The sequence below is a fragment of the Tamandua tetradactyla genome, chromosome 24 (assembly GCF_023851605.1).
Source record: "Tamandua tetradactyla isolate mTamTet1 chromosome 24, mTamTet1.pri, whole genome shotgun sequence".
In the NCBI taxonomy this organism is placed as follows: Eukaryota; Metazoa; Chordata; class Mammalia; order Pilosa; family Myrmecophagidae; genus Tamandua; species Tamandua tetradactyla.
In genome coordinates this window covers 9,111,183-9,127,694 of record NC_135350.1, presented here as the reverse complement: position 1 = coordinate 9,127,694, position 16,512 = coordinate 9,111,183, and the positions used below count along the sequence as shown (strand labels likewise).

The 16,512-nt window shown below is 38.7% G+C and overlaps 1 protein-coding gene and 1 pseudogene across 2 annotated transcripts in view; one reads left to right on the top strand and one right to left on the bottom strand.

Moving 5' to 3' along the window:
• Positions 1 to 16,512, top strand: part of ANK2 (ankyrin 2) — a 767,321-nt gene that overhangs the window by 412,726 nt on the left and 338,083 nt on the right. The gene's annotated exons all lie outside the window — the stretch shown is intronic.
• On the bottom strand, positions 3,954 to 6,690 carry LOC143668430 (epithelial splicing regulatory protein 1 pseudogene; annotated as a pseudogene).

Here is a 16,512-nt window from a genome sequence, read left to right as displayed (position 1 = left end):
ATACCATTACTATTCCATTATTATTTATCAGCATCCTACAGAGATGCAGTGGAAAAAAATTAATTTTACAATTATTTGGTTCAAATTTTTCTTCCTTTATTCTTTTTGGTGGTCCTTCTTTCTTTGACTTGCCCATTTGTCTTGCCTTGGGTTTATTTATTTAAGGGGAAAGAGGGTGCTCCTGGGACTGTTGTGGAGTAATGGGCAGATGGGCTGATTTCTTGCTTATTAGTAAGCTGGAATGGTTTGACGTTAAACTTCTTCCTAAGGGATAGAAGCCACTTAAAATGTGGCTTACTCAATCATGGGAATATAATTAAAAATCAAGATTATTTATTATTTGTTAATATGTAGTTTATTTCATCCTCTTTCCTCATACATACATCCTTAGTATATCTTTATGTTCTAGTTTGATTTGATGGTTTAGTGTTATCATGGATTAAGTAGACTAGTGGTTTGCTCTTTTGTTCTTTTGTTATCAGGGTGGAACAGCTGTAATTGCAGGTTTCAGCTGGAGGTAACTAGGAGAAGCCTCTCATTAAAGAAAAATTGGGAAGTCCCATCTGAACACCCCATCCCCCTGTTTTTTAGTAATGAAGAATACACGATGAATAAAACAGGGAAATTATTAATTTCAAATGCAAGGGTATGCAAAAACTGTAGTAGACTGTGTTTTTCTCCTTTCTTTCCTTTTTTCTTAAACAAAATATCTTTATTTACTCAAATAAAGCACTGTTTTTTGAGGTAATGACAATTACATATAATTACAGTGTGATCAAGTTGTAGCTTAACTCTTCTATGAGTCCAATAATATACTTTACAAATAAAGGAGCTTCTAAAACTAAAGAATCCCCCCAAATCAACTGCAGTTATGTTAACATTAACAAAGATGAAACAAAGCATTGTCTTAACTCTAATTAATAGTTCTAGTTACTGTACTACTCTTAGATTATGCATATCATTTGAAAATATATAACTTGAATAATGCCTGCCTTTTTGGAAGGAGAAGAGCACATAGGATGTTTTGAATCTTTTATTTCTCTACCTGTCTTCTAACTGGTTTTTACATATAGAAAACCCGTTGTTGGATCGATTTACCCCAGCTATGGAGTATGAACTCTGTGGAGAGACCAGGGCATGAGGAATGTGAGACACTAAGAAATTGGAGTGAGAGGATCTCACACCTCACTAGGGTTTGCCTTGTTTAGCTACTTAACCTCTCTGAGCCACAAGTCCCCTCCCAGGTGAATGGGAGAAGCAAGGAGAACTTCTTCATAGAGAGTTATGGTGTGGACTAAGGGTGGTTAATCTACATGAAGTCACCTTGTGAACCACAAGTGCTATAATACTGGTTTGGCCTCTCTTTGGGGACTTGAATTCCATTTTTCTAATGAGATAGTGAAAGAGTTTTCAGAATAATGAGGTATATCAGTTCTCCTTGCTTCTGAGTCCTTTTCCAATGGGTTGGCTATCCTTCATTCACACCTTTGTCATTTTGGTTGTTATTCCAAAGGATGCCAGGCTGAGAGGATGGATTTTTGAATTTCCTAATTTGGTACTGTTGGTTTGGGGGCTCCAGAAATAGAATCTCTAGGGACATTTGTGTGGTCTCCAAATTTTCCACTTAGCAATGAGTAAGGTTGTAACATAGCTATGAAATATTGTCCAAAGGCAGCTTCTGTTTTCCAAAGTCAGTGGTACGAATGAAAGATTTAAGGCTTAATTTAGAGAGAAGGTACACCTTTAAAATATAAATTCTTCATTTGTTTTATAGTATTCAAAAAAGACAGCCACCTTGTAGTGTTTCCCTCCTGAAAAGATAGTGTTTCTATGCTGAATTACAATACTCACTCAAATACTTGTAGATACATCTTTTTAAAAAAAAAATCTGCTATCACCTTTTAGATGAAATATTCTTCTCCTTCCCAGGAAAGCACAGAGTTGCTCCAGAGAAAGCAAATTTTAGAAGAAGGTCCCAGTTGAATTCAATAAACAGCTTCCAATATCAGAAAAAAGTCGTACACCCTTATGAAATCACAAGTTCTGCTCTATTTGACCGCATTGGATCCTTTAGTCATAATTAGATTATACTAGAGCAAAATGAAATAGAGTCTTCCTTGTGTTTGGAAAACCACTTATCATCTAATTCTAAGGAATTTGATAAATAGGGATTCAAGGACCACCATGTGGCCACCAGCGTAAAACAGGATGAGAAGCCAATCTTGTGGTATATGAGGTGAGAATGACTGGGTTGTACCAGGATTACAGGTGAATGGAATGACCTTAGAAATAATACCTAAAGTTTCATCCACTTATTTTAGAAATAAAGGCACAAGATTCAGATTAAGTGACTTGCCCATGGTTATAACCCAATTAGTGGTCAAACCAGGAATGGGATTTATGTCTCCTGATCACTTATCCTAAAGAGCAGATGAAAAAGTTAAGGTCTATAACTGCACGATTGAAAAAGCATGTGCTCTTGAGGAAATTAAATCCAAAAAACGTGGAGAAATACTTAAAAAAATCTTCTCACACCACCAAATGCCACTTTAATGTCATTATTACTGTCTTTTTATGTTTTTGGAGAATTGAGATTTATTTCTCTTATAATAGTTATCAACAATTTGACAAAAAAGTTCGTGGATTAGACTGAAGATTTGGTCAGATGGAAATCGTTATCTTCCTTACTATCCTCATTCAACATTAATAAGAAACCCACCCATGTATGTGGCTCTTCATAATGAAAGGCAAATTAAATGGACATTTTCTATTTGTTCTAGGACTGTAAGTTCCAAGACAGACAGTAGAATAAGGAGAAAGTAATTGCCTGTTCACAGGCCCTTCTCGCTACCAATACCTGATCTCATGTTTAAACCACTGGCAATCTGCCTTGATTCCCTCTCTTACATTGTCTCACTCCTGCGTCTTGAATGCCTTATTGTGTGAGTCCAAGGTAGAGATTATTAACCATCTTGAGCCATGAGCCTTAACTTTCTGCCTGAACTGCCACTCTTAGCCAGGTCTCCAGACCTACTGCGTAGATTTGGCATTGGGCACCTATCTCTGTTCCTGCTTGCTCCCTCTTTCTTTGAGTATATGCTGCCATACCAAATTAGCCAGCATAATGGTATACATGATTTTCTGGGAATTGAACCTAGAGAGTTCAAGAGTAGAGGGCTCCGACCCCAAGGAGAGTCCTGGGTTCATTGTCGGAAAGGGACAATCTTGAAGATGGGATGAGTGTGAGGATGAAGATTTTGCTAAAAGGAAATAAACATAAATTTTAAACTCTATCACAAATGTTCCTTCAGTGGGTCCAAGAGAGGAATCTCAGCTCTTTGCCTGTGTTTTTGCCTGACTTATCACCAAATGAAATTTTCCAGTTACACTGCTACCAACTGAGTAGTCTTGGTCTCAATTGATCACGAAATAGGTACTGTCTGCTGTGATCAGGTTTGCTGGAAAGAAAATATTAATGAGAAAAGACTGCAGCCAATATAAAAGAATCTCCTGGGGATAGTCTTAACCTTCCTAGGTTAAAGTAAAAGCAGGAACAGACAGTGTTCAATGAAAAGAGAGTATAACTTTGATGTAGTCTTTTTATGTATTTCCCTGAGGGCAAGAATCATGTCTTAATCATTTTTGTAAAGTGTGCAATAGTGTTTGCCAAAAAAGTACTGACAATCTTTCTGGTCAAACATGGAAAATTGGTAAATTATTTAATATTACTGGATTCTTTTTCACCCAATGACATCTCCCTCTTTTCTTCTTCCTCTTCCCCATTTTCCTGCTTAGGTTACTGTTGTAGTTTGCTAATGCTGCCAGATTGCAATTTAACAGGAAAAGTTGGCTTTTTTTTTTTTTTTTTTTTTGACTGGGGAAGTATTGAAGTTTTATTTCATTCGTTTGCTTGGGTTTGTGATTTAAGAATTCCAAGAACTTATTCTTAAATTACTTAGCAAAAGGACATGATTGTGTAGAAGACAAGGAGAGTTAGAGTGGGAATGCACAAAACCATTGTTTCCATAACAGAGTTCATGGTGGAGATGGTCAGTTCTAGTGGAATATTTTTTCCTCAAGACTTGATATTGCATCTATGGTGCCAGTTTAGATGGAAGTAATGAGGACATCTGTATATGCTTACTTGCAGTCAGCAAGCAAGGAGCCAGGTATATTTGCTGCATGCCACTTGCTGTAAGGATTTGGCTTCACTGGCTCACATTTTTCACTCCACCAAAGGATAGGGCAGAGTATTTGCTGAAAATACTGCATCCTGAGTAAAGACAAACTTCTCCTTAAGTTGCTTGAAGTTTTCTTATGTCTGATGATTTCAGGATCACCATAGTGATCTTTCAAATGCTTCTTTCCTGAGGATGGTCTAATTGTTGGGGCCCTTAAATACAAACCCATTCTTTCAGTAGAGCCCTGGCCTGGTCATTTGTACATACAAGTCCATCCTTGGTTGTGTACCAGGATTGGTACCCTTGGAAGAAGTTAGAAATTTCCTTAATTCCAGTACTGTAAGCCAGGCCCTGCATTCTGACCACTATGCCAAGGTTGTGGAGGGACACTGCTAAGATAAGCAGTTATAGGGAAGTAGCCAAGACTATTAGGCACACCTGGAGGGCTGGGATAGTATGCCGTAGAGGCTGCAGTGCTCCTGCATTCAAAAGTATAGAGGACTGATAAATGGCAGCTTCAGTGGGAATAACTGCTACCGGAGCTGGAAAGGCATAGGAGGGAGGAGACAAGCATGGTAATTTCCATGGTGGCTGGGATCATCCACTTCAATTTAAAGTGTCCCCCATTAACACAAAGTTCATCTCCTTAGCTGAACTCTGAAAGACTTCAACCTATCTGTCCTTCATGTTTTTTTTTTTTTCAATGACATTTCTGAGCAGCTGTAAATGCTCTGTCTGCAGACTTCATCTGGATAATGGCATCCCCTGATGGGCGGGCCCTGATGATTCAATGTGAACCCCATGAATTCAAATATCTGTGGAGAACTCTCCCAGGAAGTCCAGGGTGTCCTCCGTTGCAGCTGCATATGGAAGACCTCAAAGGCGTGTACAGTCTCTGACATTTGTAGGGGGCACAAATTGCTGAGGTAGTACTGGGATAATGGAGAGGTTGGAAGTGGAATAAGAGGGGCTCAGGAGAATGAAGTAAGCACATGCTGAAGTTCAGCTGTTGTGCTCCTGAAGTGTTCAATGTGTCTTTTACCCAACAAGTCGTTATGCTTCCTCAGTACATTCTGTGCATATTCCTCACAAGGAAATAAGACAGAAGTATCCCTGTTGGCCTACTATCTGGGTAGGTGGCAAAAAGGATGCCTTCCTTCTGCCCAGGATGGGACAGTGTTGTCCAAATAAGGCCATCCCTTCTTCAGCTATGGCTGTGAAAGAAAGCCCCGGCATGCAGACAGTGACTTAATTTTCCTTGGAGAGAAATTGGTCTATTTCATTGGATGTACCACTAGCAATTTTAGGAAAATCTTCACCTGTTGCTTCATAAAACCCCAATGTTTGGGGTCCCCATGTGATGTTTGTGCCTCTGTAGTGCTAGGTGCTCTTCATTTATAAACCTAACCAGAGTTCCTCCATTCCTTCGACCCTGAACATTCAGACAAAGTACAGCACCTTCCTTGGCAATATTGAATCCTTTGACGAATCTTGCAATATCTTGATCCGAAGACTCCCAAGGTAAACCCTGTGCCCTGACTACGGTATTAGCATCAATAAGTTCCATCTTGTTGCTGTAGATCAAATCAAGTGCCACTTTCAAATTTGTAATTTACTCTCTCTGGATCTGAAAACCTGTGGTTATAAGGCTCTGAAATCATTGCTAAGATTATATTTCCTATATCTTCAAGTTGAGAGGCTCCATATTGGGAGACTGAAATATCCTTCTCAAAATTCAAGTAGTCTGTCATTGCAGCAACATCCATTTTGTCACAATCATGTGAAGGAGGGCAACGTTTAAATTCTTTTTGAAGATCAAAAAAGGAATAGAAGCATTCAGGCAATAACGCATTCTTCTTGGAAGCCTCAGGGTGCAGGATTTGCCTGACAAGAAGCTGCCTGTCAGTATAAAGACAGAAGGAAGGTCCTACCCCAATATTCAGTTCATTGCTTACTGACTAGTTAAACTATTGGAGGGCTTGGTTCAGCTGCAGCACCAAGGACAGGCTTTTGGCATCTATCTTGGTTTCTTCTTTGCAATCTTCTGTCAGTTCCAACTCATCCTGTCTAACTAGTACTTCATGCAACTCAGATTGGTTTTTGTAAAGGGGATTCATTAAGTTACAAGTTTACAGTTCTAAGGCCATAAAAATGTCCAAACTAAAGGCATTCAGAGAATAATACCTTGACTCAAGAAAGGCCTATGTCTATCACATGCGAAGGCATGTGGCTGGCATCTGCTGGTCCTTGTTCCTGGTTCCATTGCTTCCAGCTTCTGATTCCAGTGGCTTTATCTCTAAGCATCTGTGGGCCTTCACTTAGCCTATCCAGGGCAAAATTCTGAGTTCTGGCTTGCTTAGTACCTCAGGAGAAGGTACGTGGTAAAGTCTGCTGGGCTCTACATCTCCAAAAGTCCATGTGTAGGTATCTACTCTCTCTGTTGCCAATCCAAGCATCTTCCAATGTCTGCATCTATGTCATCTCTGGGCTTTCTCCAAAATGTTTCCCCTTTTAAAGGACTTCAGAAAACTAATCAAGACCCACTTTGAAGGGTAGCGTCAATCTCCAGCTAATCAAAATGTCACACCCATCGCCACTGGTTGTGCCACATCTCCATGGAAACAATCCAAAGTTTCCACCCTAAACATTAAGTTTGCCTCCACAAGATTGGATTAGGGAAAGAAACATGGCTTTTCTGGGGCACATAGCAATTTCAAACCAGCACAGCTATCATAGAAGGGAAGTAGATTTTGGAATCTCTAGTAGAGTTTGAAATTCATTTTCTTATCGAAGAGTTGTTTAAAATGTCAGTATAGATATAATTGAAAGCTGTTTTGGAAGAGGGTACATTATAGGTTACAGAGGCTTATGTGTGCTATCCTCCAGCTCATCAAGTCATATATAACATAGTTTCTATGGGTAAATAAATTCAAACTTTGGGATCCTGATCCTTTTTCTAATTTGGGTTGACTCACTTTTTTTTTCTTAGTGGGCCTTTCTATTATTCTAACTGCAATGACTCTGTGAAATAACAAACGCCAACATTGGCAGTCAAATCCAGGTTAAAAATACGTTTATCAAAGGGTGACTTTTTTTTCTTGGACCCTGATTTTCTCCTGGTTATTTTATTTGGCATTGCAGGGTACCTAGCTGGGGAGAAAAGACCAGTGTATATTGAGCAGTTAACTAACTTGTCTGATTAACACAGACAAGAAGTGGCATAGTGTCTAGAGAGAAGGAAAATTTCATGTAGTTTGCAGTTGTTGGAAAAAGCTCTGTGATCAGTTTGGGGAAGATTTTATGAAGAAGGAATAAAATAAGAATAGATTTTTTAAAAAAATCAGAACTTTTCACAGACTCACCCAAATAACGATTGGATGCTCTTTCTAGAAACTCCTGATAACTTTTCCTTAACAGAAATCTAATCTACTGTATTTTGGTTTATCCATCACCCTGAATAAATACTTGAAAGCAGGGTGGGAAGATTTACAGATCAGTTTGAGCAGTAATTAAAGATGTTTGAATTTTATTCTTAGGATGCTGAAGACTTAAAAAATGTTTTATGAAGATTATAGTAAAACACTCTGGTGATCAGGTTAGAGGAGAACACCTGAAGGTGGAAAGAGCAATTCTTGTTGGTTAATTAGTTCCAATAGGAGAGAAAAAAGGGTAGAGGAGCAGTGATGGAATAGAATGAAAGGCATACATGAGATACAGTATTTCCAAAGTGGAAAGAAATGGTTTTATTTACTGGGTATGAGATGCTGGGAAGACAGAAGGGAAAAGTGACCAAAGTTTCAACTCTAATAGCCTTTTATCTCTGTCCATACTGGTGGATAAAACTCCATAGCATTTGTACAACTGCTAAAATTGTTTTCCAAGTCTAAATAGCTTGTACCATTACTGTCAGCATTTGTTTTCCTTTATTATTTTTCTAAGTTCATTTGTTGACCTTGAGAAAAATTAGATTCTGTAGTCTCATAGGTCTTCCAATATCGATGTTTTCTAGTGGAAAAAGAAAAGGAAATTGAAAATGAAGACATCTACTTAAATTTCCGTCTGACAGTAAGTCACTGGCCATTTAATCTGCTCATTCAATTCACTTTAAGTGACTTTAAAAATGTGAGTTCATAATCTAAAATTGAGAGTGTTGATGGGCTGTGGACTTTGGACATTATACATGATGCCTAATGAATGCAGGTGGCTGAAGGATGCACTAAGAAGTAGTTTGGCAAACAATGGTATGTACATGTGATTGAATATTGTGCTGCTACAAAAAGGAATGAAGGCATGAGGTATGCAAAGATGTGAATGAACTTGTGGGACATTTGGTTAGGCAAAATAAGCCAGAAACAAAAGAATAATTATTGTATGGTCTCCTTTAGAAAATGCTTATAAGAAAACAGAGGCCTCGATTGTAAACTCTTACAGTAGACACATTTAGTCCGGAGTGGTAATTATTATTTCTGGATTTTGAGAAGCTGTTTTATATATCTATAACCTGTTGTTTAGAGATAAGAATGAAGCCAATTAGGTCAGGATTAAAGTAATTCAGAACATAGGGGCAAGGAAGACATTGTCTATGTTTTAGAACTACACCTACTCTTTGAGACCAAAGGAAGAAAGGTTTATTTTGTCCAGAACCTAAATTTTCTGTAGCACATGATCTAACTCAACTGGTCTGGATAGATCATTTGAACAACTGAAACACAGGGAGCCCAGAATAAGAATGGAGTCCTTTAATCCTGATAGCTTAATGTAATGCCTGGATACATCCTGGAATATATTAAGCAGATAATCAAAAAATATTGGCAAAGTCCCTTGAGGGATGGGAGGAAAAATATGGAACTATTAAACTTTGCCATCAGGAAATCCCCTGATAAGATGTCAGAGATAGGGACACCCAAATCTACAGGCCAAGCCCTTGATCTTGAGGCTTATTTTTGTGAAGCTTATGTAGGTAGTAGAGATACCTATAGGTATGCCTAAGAGTTACTTCTGGAGGACCTCTTCAGTTGCTCAAATGTGGCCTCATTCTCTCTAAGCCCAACTCTGCAAGTGAAATCATTGCTCTCCCCGCTACGTGGGGCATGACATCCAGGGGTGAAAATCTCCCTGGTGGTGTGGGAGATGACTCCCAAGGATGAGTCTGGCCCTGGCACTGTGGGATCAACAATTCCATCCTGACCAAAAGGGGAAAAAGAAATGTAATAAATAAGGTATCAGTGGCTGGGAGAGTTCAAATAGAATCGAGAGGCTACTCTGGAGGTCACCCTTATGCAAGCTTCAGTTAGACATTGCTATCTATCATAACTTGCCAAACCCCAACCAAAACCATTCCAGTCAATCGTAAAGAACACCCAGGACAATATATAAGGTTCTACAAAGGTTCCATGCACTAGGGTAACTTTCCAGAAACCTACAACCCCCAGATGTGTCCCTGGATCCGATAAATCCTGAAACCTAGAGGGCCCAGCCTTTCCAGAATATTATCTAGTTCCATCTCCTTACCCCATATTATTGACAGTCCCTTCCAACATGAAAAAGTTAGGATGCCCATAGCCCAAAACCCCTAAAAAGAGGGCTAAAAAGATCAATGATAATGATGGTGGAGTCATTCAGAGAAGGTAGGTTTTAACAAATGAATATGAATGCTACATCATTAAACTGATATTTCTTTTAGTCTCCAGTATCTTAGAGCAGCTAGAAGTAAAACCTTAAAATTGTGGAATTGTAACCCATACCAAACTGTGAAATCTGTTCTACAGCTAATTGTTATGCTTTTGTGTTTTGAAATTTATTGCTTTTTTTGTATATATATTATTTTTCATAAAAAAGAGAAAAAAGTCAGTTATGGTGATAAAAAAATATTTATTCCTTTTGGCCTCCTACATTCTGGAGCAGCTAGAAGGAAAAATCTGGCAGGATGGTATGGAAGCCCATGACATACTCTGGGATCTGTCCTGTAACTACTTGTTACTAAATTTGGACTATCACAAAGGACAATTTGATTTTTAGCTCCTCAACTACAGTTAAACTTAAGACTTTCTGTTAAAGAGATAGTTCTCCATGGGTCTCTTGCATTTCTGCACATCTTTTTTTTTAAACTCTTACTTTTTTTTAATACATGGGCAGGCACCGGGGATCAAACCGGGGTCCTCCGCCATGACAGGCAAGCGTTCTTGCCTGCTGAGCCACTGTGGCCCACCCATTTCTGCACATCTTGGAAGCAGAGGCACTGGCTGCCTTTGTTTGGGAGAACTGGGGATAAAGGAAACTGCCACAAAGACTCTGCTACCCATGTTGGTTACATGCCATGAGTAATAAAGTCCTTTAACTCAGGAGTCTCATATTTTTGACGAGTATCCATGAAACCATGGCAGGCTAACCTGAAAGCTTGCAAAGTAGGTAAAATATCAACCATTTGCAGGGTCTGGGGTACTCACAAGTGAAGAGGTCTATGGGCCCAGGAAAGATCCAAGAGTTGGCATGTAACAAAGGACATTTTCTCTTAGAGTCTTACAGGTTCAGATAGAGTTGCTCATGATCAAAGAGTGGCATTAGCACCCTGGGGCTCTCTGACTGCATTTGTGATATAATGCTTAATTGCTCTCACCCATTTCAATCTTTGTAGCATTGAACATATTAATGGTCATAATATTCTATATATTTTTGCAAATTGACAAAATGTTACATAATAGGAGAGAATGAGTATAAGAGTGGTTGAGAGGCCAGGGCATGTGCCAAAAAGCCTAAGAGTGAAGAAAGAAAGTATAAAAGAAGCTGCACTTCAAATATGAAAGAGTAACTGATTTCTGTGGATTTATTAGATCCAGTGGCTCATATTCAGGAAGTATGGTAACATGGAACTCATCTTCTGAGGTTAATGAAGATTTTACATTTAAAGGAAGTGGTAGACTTTGATCTGGTAATTATCTAGTTATTTCAGAAACTAGCACTGATAACCTTCTTTTTGTTAAGAAAAAGAATGCTGAACAGTACATTTCTAGCTAACAGTTGCTGTTCCATTTAGGAAAAGATCCTGAGCTTATAGTATGCAAAGAAGTACCTTATACTTTCTTTCCCTTGTGGCCTACTTTACTTGCTAACCATCTGTGACCAATTACATTTACTGAGATGGCTACAGTAATATCTCCTGTCCCACATGCCCTCCTGAAATGTGACTTCTCCATTCTCCCATCAAGAGGTAAAGTCAGTTTCTCCACCCCTTAAATCTGGATGATTCCTGTGACTGCTTTGATCAATAAAAAATGGCAGAGCCTTTAATTGGCCTGGCACCTTCCACTTTCTGTTCCTTGGAAGTTAGCTGATACAGAAGAATGCAAGTGAGAAACCCAAGCCATTTGGAGAGCCCCTGGAGAATGAAATGCCATGTGCACAGAGGAAGAAGCCAATGAATCCCAAGGAGCCAGCAATATGAGTGATGAATGAATCACAAACAAATCAGCCGGCAAAACTGTCCCCAAATCTCCGAGCTCCCCAAATTTGTGAGCAACCAAAATGATTAAGCCAGTAGGTGGTAAAACAACAAAAGATAATTGGAATATCATCAGTCTGGACTGGATTCTAGTCAGAAGTTAAAGAACACTAATAATTAATAAATTCCCCATGTTGATTTTTTTTTCTAATTTGGAGCAGTAGTAGTGGCTTGTCATTGAGGATTCATTCACAGGGATGATAAGACAGTAAACGGACTTCATTTGCCATCTATTCTATCTTTTGACTATATATTTAAAGGCTCTTTGAAGGTTTAATACCCATATTAGCAGTGCTTTTCTATCCTTCTTGAGATTCTTTGGTAAAGGTAATTGTGGAAAAACTAGCCCATCTTCCCTTTTCTCCTCTCCTATTTGGATTCTCACTTTATAGCAATCCCTAATCAAAATTTGGGGCATTAAAAAAAAAAAGATTACTTTGTCTTATTTAGCCCTCTGTTCCTAATGCCTGAAACATTTCTGCCTGGAGTTTAATGACATATATATATTATGTTTCATAATATATACATACATTATGTATCAAATATATATACGATAACAATGAGGAATTGAGGAGGGAAGCTTCTAGAAATTCATTTTAGTAGGAAAAAACTCACTAGAGGACAATGATGCTGTGATGTTGGATTAGGAACGAGAAAACTTGAAATTTAATCCAAACGGCCACTTATCATGTATGTGACATTTTGTAGATTATACAACTGGGCTCCAATATTCTTACTTTTTAGAAGTGAAGGGCTAGGTATGATGCTTTCTATCGTCCCGTCTAATACTGTGATTCTCCTATTACCACCACGATTATGAGTCTTTTAAAATATGCTTTACATTTATATAAGACTTAAATATAGAACCTCTGGGTTATTTCTGTATTGGCCATTTATCAATGAATATGTATTTTCTCTTCATAGCTAAAATAAAAGTAAAAAAAGTCATAACATTTTTTAATTGGTTTAAGATTTAAATTGGACTGGAAAAAAATATCTTGTCAAGGACACAGCCTGCCCCAATGTGCCATTCATTTGCATCTACAGGGAAACCCAATTATAACAGCTATTTTCAAGAACTGATGTCACTAGGGACTGAGCAGAGCAACCTTACAGTAGAACAAGCAGATAACAACGCGTCCTAAAAAACTGACCTAGCCAGAAACATGTACCTGGTGCGCTCACCCACATTTTGTTATTCTCCTGTAAAATTTTACATTTGCTGTAAAATAATGTTCCTGATATTTATGTGAACGAGATTCATAATCACTGTACTAATTTAAAAAATTATGTGCCTCAGGTGAAGTGCTAAAATTTTATATGTGGGTTGTAAAAGTTTTTCTTTTAGTTTGGACAGAAACCAAATTTCTTTTTTGGAAAGCTTATGCAAAGCTGGGTTACCTGCATAAAAGCAGGCTCCTAACCAATTTTTTCTGCTGCTTCTTTTAAGCTCCATATCAATAACACATTAAATTGGCAGACTCCTGCCTTGGGCAGGACACATACCATATTTACGTCTGAAACCCGAGTCTTTCTTCGTTCTGTCATTACCTTTGAGGGACTGATTGTTCAGTGGACTGGTTTCTCTGGTCTGTTACACCTTGAGCAAGCACTGATGGCGTCTGAATTTCACATCATGGTAGATAAGATTAGACACAGACACCGATGTGGAAAGTATCATGGCCAGGACCTACTGGACGCCACGTAGGCCTTTTCTCAGCTCTGCCAGTGCAATGTTCTTTCCCGCCTGAGAGCATTCACACAGACCGTTTCTTCTGCTTGGACCACTCTTCTCCATCCTTACCTTACACCTTCATTTTCACTAAGACAATTCCTCTTCATAAATGAAATGTCCTCACTTCCCAAGTCACTTCATCTCAAAACGTGCCCTGTTCCTTCAGACTGTTAGGTTCTAAATGATGCACCCATAATACCTTTAATATCCCCTACAGATGTAGTCATTCCACTCCTGGTTCGGTGACTGTTCCCACCTTTAGTTGGTAAAGTCTTTGAGGGCAAAGATGATTTAATTCATGCCATAGCCCCGACATCCAGCACAGAGCTTATCATATAGTAGTTAGTCACTTAATGAATGAATAAAGGAATAAATGAATGAGGGAAGGAGAAATTGAGAGGAAGATGAAGATTGAAGGAGGGAAAGAAAGTACTTTCTGTTGCTTGTGATAGTGGGCTGCAAATAACTGGGAGGGAAAAAATGGAAAGGGTTTGCCACCTGGAAACAGCTCCCAAGTGGTTGTAAATTTATTAAGATAGAATTCTGTATTTCCTATGGAGAGGAGCAATGTAGGATGAGACTAGGGCAGAATAACTGGCAATTCAGGAAAGGTACTGGAGGAGAGCTGTTCCGACCCCTGAAAGTAGGGCTGAGCCCAGCTCTAGCCCAGCTCTATGTACGTTCCAGAAACATCAGGGCCTTTTCTATTGTAAACTTTGAGAAACGTTTTCCCTTTGCTTACTATCTTTCCTTGATATATTTTCCCTAGTGATAGCAAAAGTATAAAAAACATAAGAAAAAGAAGAATCCTTGGAGAAACTTAAAAAGACTGTGTTTACTTATAAGATAGGCAAACATTCTGTGCTCATTTTTTTCAGTTGGACAGAAAATAGAGCTCACCATGCTCAGATATATTGACTTCTGGAATAGAAAGGGAAACAAAGGATTTATCCAGAAAGAGATATAGGAAGAAAAGGAGAGTGGAAGGAAGCTTCTCGGGGATTGTGACCCCAGAGCTCTACCAGGCATCCTTTTCTTCTGCTCACCCCTAATCACCCAGGCATGTTTCCTCATCCTTTTTCATCCCCATCTGATTCCTATTAGGCTACAGCCTGTGCTCTGGGACACTGGACCCATCCCTGATGGCTAAAAGCTTTGATGCATGGAGATAGTCATTTTTATAACCAGCATTCCAAGGTGAAATTGTGGCTGCATCTTCCCTTGAAAACACGAGTCCGTATGGTGATGAGATTAGTCACCGTAAACTAACTGTTGTAACAAACAATGCCATAATCTCAGTGACAAAACATGTGTGAGAAAAAGCTACTCATGTCCAATGAGGGTCAGTGGAGGGGAGAAGGGGGAGAAGATAGATTCGTTCCACACAGATAATAAGGCTTTCTCCCAGCCTGTTTCTCTGCCACATTCTTGGTTATGTCTTCCGCTGTATTCATCCAGCATGCAGGTAAAGAGAAGATATTACACATAGAAGGATTTTATCAGCTAGCTGAGCAGTCTAGACTGGAAAGGTACAACACTGTCACTGGTATGCCACAGCTAGACCTGTCACCTGGTTGCATCTAAATGCAAGGGAAGCTAGGAAACGTGGACCAGCTGTGTGCCCAAGAGGAAAAACAGAAATGGTTTGGTGAACCACTGCCCAGAAACCATCTAGATGTTAAGAGTCTCTAACACAAATAACAAGTGCTCTTGAGGGCTTAAGAAAACTGAGCCTTTAGTTATAATATTGCTTTTGTGAGAAATGCATTTGTAACGCTAGACAACTCTGACTCACAAATGAGCTTTGGAAAATAACCCATCTCTAAGACATAATTGCTTATAATTTAAGGAGCTTTACCCCACTCAAATAGTGTTACAATTAAAAAAATGTGGTGTGTGTCAGATTTTGTAATACTGTATTAACTCTAATTGTTTAATAAAAGAGTAAGCATATTAAAATTAATGTAATCATCTTTGAAACTCCATGCCTATAAAAGATGCTTAATGTGAAACCAATAGAGAGTTCTCCCTTTTTCTATTGGGTCACTGGCATAGGACTGTGGTTCATTTCTTCTCTTGGCATTTGCTACCTTAGTCTTTTCCCATCTGACATACTTGTTGAAGTGGTGCTTTTTATTGAAGCCAGCCATGACACAATAAAAGAACACTGGCCATGAAATCAGAAAAGTCTTAGCTTAGACATTAATCTTAGATAGACATTAATTCTGGCCTCAAGGAACTTACAGTCTTGTCAGGGGCATTCCCGCTAGGAATTGCAGTATGAGAATGGAAAGTAAAAAGCATCCGGCATAGAGGCACAGAGAAAGTGACTGAAAGTTTCAGAAGAGGAAAAAATGACTACCCAAACACTGATAAATCATAATATCTTGTTGATGTTCCCTGTTATGGTGGAGATAACAATATTTGCACCTGTTTAATTTATCTACTTGCTAAGATTTCCATTTTAAGCTTGGAAAATAGTTGTTTACAAGATATGGCTCTTGAGTGTTTGTGCAGTACTGTCACTCTGTAAATGAATTATGCTGTGTACTAGTGTAAATACTATTACAGAACAATGCCAAACAGCCTGGAGCTTATAACACATTGTTAAAGGAAGCCTGAATATGAGTTTGGGTAGTTAGAGCCATGCCCTATTAATTTGTAGGTTGAAAGAAACGGTCATAATGTATCAGAGGCTACCTGACCATAGTAAGCAGTTCCAATCTATGAAATATTGAAATATATTTGAAAATACATTTGCTTGCAATTTACATTACAGAGGCCATGTAAAAACAACGGTTAGGTGCCTAACTGGGCTATGGAAGCAAATTTAACCCATTGGTTGGAAAACACATTCTGACTTCATCTGAGAACAAAGGGTGTGTTAGTCACATCTTTGTTTTATATATTCAGTTACTAGAAAAGTCTTTCACTTTGCCACTTCTCCTCTTTTGGTGGTATCATGACAGTTTGCCAAGCAGGTCCTACCTCAGGACCTTTGGACTGTTGTTCCTTTTGCTAGAACCATTTCCCCCCAGATATTTGCTTGGCTTGGCACCTCATTTTATTCAGGTCTTTAGAGGGCTATTTCCTTGCCC